Raw genomic sequence first — 4,683 nt, 5'->3', positions numbered from 1 at the left:
AGAGTGTTAGATTTTTGCTGAGTCACCCACAGTCTTTCTCTAGGTCCCTCCAGGTCCCATCAAAATCATTCATTCACAAAAGAGCAGATGAAGCCAGAGATAGAGTCCGTGACCTTCTCTCAGCAGAGCAAACTGGCCCTTAGTTATCTGCAACCTTGGCATTTTTCTCAGAAGTCCGTAAATATCATTGTGACTTTGGGCAAAATAATAGAAGGCAAAGCATTGTATTGAATTCCTTGTCCCCACCTGCAAAATCTTATACTTGAAACTTATCTGAAGTAGGATATCTCCTACTATCTTTGGAGGATTAATGGCAAATTAATCTTTCAAAGCCCCAGTGCAGTATCTTCAGGAAGGAAAACAATAAAAGTTGGTGAATACAGTAAGTTTTCTAAGGTATTGTGCATTCAAAGGGCTTAATTTGTCATCATCATGCCTGAAAAAGCTCTCCCAACAGAAGTGAATTTAAATAGGGTATTGTCCTATATTCAAGATAGAGCATTTGACTCTCATTTAAAAATATTGATCATTCGAAAAAAAATAAAATTATTTCACAATTGTGGTTTCCACACGAAGTATAAATTTCAAATAGGAAAATAATGACAACAGAGAGCTCAATAGTTTAAAAGGGCATTCATTTGCTTTACAAAGAGAATTTTATGATTATATCCATAATAGTACAAAGAAGTCTTACAGGCCCTGTCACATAGTTAATAATATGATATTAAAAAGCCAGATTATCAGCCTTCAAAGTCTGAGCTATTCAGATGAAACCATGCCACCTCCCAACAATTAATATTTAGATAATGTTCTAGTAGACTATTTTTTTTTAAGAAAGGTTTTTTGCTATAAGGCGTGTGTACTCGCCAGAGACAGAGACAGACAAAGAAACAGAAAGTGAGAAATCACTTCCCAGAGTGGTTGGCCATACTACAATCCCTTCTCCCCCAATCTCCTCTTGGAATTTTGGGCATGCACGCACATTCACCCAGCATGAGTTTAAGCCACTGGGCCTGGGAATTGAACCATGGTCAACTACATGGGAGTCCAGCAACGTAACCATTATGCCATCTGCTGGTTCCTGTAACAGAGAATTCTTCAGACCAGTTCAAATTCACAGCAAAATAGAATGAAAGGCAGGGATTTTCCAAATGTTTCTTGTCCCCTTACATGCACAAATTCCTTCACGCTTTGTAGTTTTTAAAGCAGGAAAATAAGTACTCTTGTATTTTATCATAAAAACAAAGAAATATTTTAATTCTCATTTATAAGTGAAGAAAATAAATTTCATACTCCTGATCTTCTCACAATCTTGTGATCCTTCATAAAGATAACAGAAAATAATAAAAACTGTCCAAATGTACTTCACTTGACCCAAACCATACCAGATTTATCACTCTACTAGTATAGCTCTTCCAATCCCTCCCTTCATCAAATAATTTTAAAAATACAAATCCTAAACTTCATAAAAATAACTAACCCACATCTAGTGCTTGTTGAAACATTCTACACTGATTGCTTGCACACACAACTCTGTCGCACTGTTAGCCATTTCTACTAGTGTATTTCATCTTAGCCTATATGGCCCCTCTAACCATAATCTTACTTTTGCTTCAAAGACATCTTCTTTGTTGTTAGTTCATACTCACTTACCTGACTTGCTGAACTTCATTCACTTCATTGTTCACTACATCTTAGCTATCATGTTATCATTCTAAAAACAATGGCTTGAGTCAGACCTACAAACTTGTGGTTAAATTAGCTAAAAACTCTATAATCTAGCCACATCCTATCTACCTATTCCCATTATACAATAAATATCTAACAGCATGCCTAAGATGTGTCCCTCAAAGTGACTGGTGCTAGAGATACCGAGTTGAATAGAATCTAGTTAAGGGAGACAGATCCTACATAGTTGACTATAGCTTGAACCTCGGCACCGGTGACTTAAAAAATATTCAATGGGGACCAACAGGTAGTGTGGTGGTTAAGGGCGCTGAACTCCCATATGACCAGCTACAGTTTAAGTCCTGGACCTGGTGACTTACTTTCTCTCTCTCTCTCTCTCTCTCTCTGTCTCTCTCTACCTCGCTCGTCAATAATTTTAAAAATAAAAAAATGAATAAAATAATTCTTAAAACAATTCAAGGTACATGTACATACATATATGCCCCAAACCTTGACAGGATGGACAGAGAAGGGATTTTGGCATAACTCTGCCCCATCAGGGATGCTTTCTCCCACCTCTGTCTCTCTGGTGAGCACACACACTCTCTGGCAATTTAAAAAAAATAGAAAAGAAAACTAAACACTGTAACACTGTGGTTTATCAAATTCCAGATTCCCTAGACTTCTCTCGGCTTCATCTTAGGTGATATTTCTAGCTGTTCCAGTCAATATATTAACTGCTAGCCATCAGTAACTATTTAAATGTAAATTTTAATCAACAAAAATTCAAGATTCAGTTTCTTTGTCACGTTAATCATTTTAAAACATTCAATAGGCACACATTGCTGATGGCTACCATTTGGAACAACACAGATTATAAAACATATTCACCATCCCTTATTACAATAGATAGCCTTGCTCTACAGAGTAAATCTTTTTTTTGGGGGGGAGGCCTCCATTTTCAATCTCTCTGTCTCCTATTATTCCTTGACGACTCATATCAATTTTTTTATTATTATTTTCTGTTCCTCAAAAAAATCCAACCCTTTACAAGTTGGCATTCTATAAGACTCTTCCTCACCCCTCTGTTGGTCTCATTCCACTTTTCTCTTAAGATGGACCTCCCATAGCCATGTTTCAATCATCATTCATCCACTGATGGTTTCTAAATCCCTATGACCAGTTCAGCTGCTCATATAAGTTGCAGACTACAGATCAGTCCTTTTCAAGACAAACAAAAATACCACAATATTTCAATACCAAGTTTACACTCCACCACAATAGTCTTATGTTTTGAATATTGCATTCTTTGTAAAGGATAGCTCAAATAACATGACTTTTTTGCTCTTAAACCTTCAATGGCTTGATTATCATCATGAATGATCTAGAAAGTCTAGGATCTGGCTCCATCCTACCTAACTATTCCCATTATACAATAAACATCAACCAGCATGCCTAAGAGGTGTCCCTGAAAATGACAGGTGCTGGAGATACAACGTTGAACAGAATGCAGTCAGTGGTTTTACTAAGTACAGCATCCAGTGGTAAGGTAAGGCACACCAACAACCTTGAATCTGGCAAGAAAGAGAGTGAGAAAGAAATACACTGCAAACCAGTGAATGATTTCTGGAACAATAATGCTTAACATCAGGTTTGAAGAACTTGAGAGTAGCTGAGGAGTGCAGCTAGCATTTCAAGTAGAGGGAATTGCACTGTGAGTAGATGAATGACAAGCAATCCTTTCTGTGGGGCACAAAAGGATGCATGAGAACAAATTGTAGGGCATGGGCTAGAGATGTGCATAGAAATGAAATTATTGAAAGAAATTCTCAATAAGCCAAAGTTATTCCTTCTTCCTAGAAACCATAAAGAGCTATTAGAGTATGTATAATAAAATATCATGATCAAATTAGCACTTTGAAAATCCCAACCAGCAGTAGTGTCAAACACAGACTAAAAGAAAAATACTAGAGACATGAAAATTAGTTTGGAAGATACTCTGGTTATTCAAGCAAAAACTGAGGGCCTGCAGAACTGAAGTGGAAGAAAAGACCCTGGAAAAGAAATGTAATGAGACTATAGAATCCAAAAATGTTAGTATCTGAACAACTGAAGGAAATGAGTGGTGAGAGTATTTCTAACATGACTACAGTATTTTCTGTGGATTTGCAAGCTAAATATAAAGTGTTAAAATTGTGGGGAAAATGTGAGGATATAAAATTCAGGGAAGAACAGTATTTTAGGGAGAAGGAAGATGAATCGGTTTTGGACATGTCAAGCTTGATACAACTCTAGGAAATTCAAAATAAGTGTATTATTTGTGATTCCTCCTTACATATCTTAACTTACTGTCTCATACGGATCCTTCAGTGCTCACAGTGTCATTTCTTTGAGAAAGTCTTTACTGGCCACCCAAAACTACACTAGGAATTCTTCCTATAGGATTACACACCACCATAGGGTTCTTCTACCACAGCACTCTTCATACTGTGATATAAAAATATCAAAATGTAGTACTATACACCTTACAAACACTCATCAAGCCAAAATCTCATAACAGTGAGAACCTTTTCAATTTTATTTATCATCTTCTCAATGCCTTACCTCTATAATTAAAATCACTAAGTATTTGTTGAATGAAGTGATGAGGCAACTCCTGTCAAATCTCTCTTTATATGGTGAATAACTATGTCAACATCATACATTAAGGTTCTCCACTCTCCATGGATCAAAAACCTTTGAGAGGTCATTCAATCTTTTCCATTTTTTATGACTAAAACAAAGTTCAGTGCTATAGAGCAAGAAATAAAAAAATAAATTCTCCTTAAGAGAGTGAGAATGGGGACCGGTAGTTAGCATAATGGCTATGTCGCTGGACTCCCATGTAGACAACCGCAGCTTGAGTCCTGGACCCAGTGGCTTAAACTCATGCCAGGAGCGTGTGCATGTGTGCCCAAGATCTCAAGAGGAAAATGGAAGAGAAGGGATTACAGTGTGGCCACCCCACCCCACCGG

At 37.0% G+C, this 4,683-nt stretch overlaps 1 protein-coding gene across 1 annotated transcript in view; it reads right to left on the bottom strand.

Moving 5' to 3' along the window:
- The window catches only part of DIAPH3 (diaphanous related formin 3), a 556,802-nt gene that overhangs the window by 348,394 nt on the left and 203,725 nt on the right, over positions 1-4,683 (bottom strand).

The sequence above is a fragment of the Tupaia chinensis genome, unplaced genomic scaffold, assembly GCF_000334495.1.
Source record: "Tupaia chinensis unplaced genomic scaffold, TupChi_1.0 Scaffold000654_1, whole genome shotgun sequence".
In the NCBI taxonomy this organism is placed as follows: Eukaryota; Metazoa; Chordata; class Mammalia; order Scandentia; family Tupaiidae; genus Tupaia; species Tupaia belangeri.
Note: the sequence above shows the minus strand (reverse complement) of the source record. Positions and strands in the feature narration are given on the sequence as shown.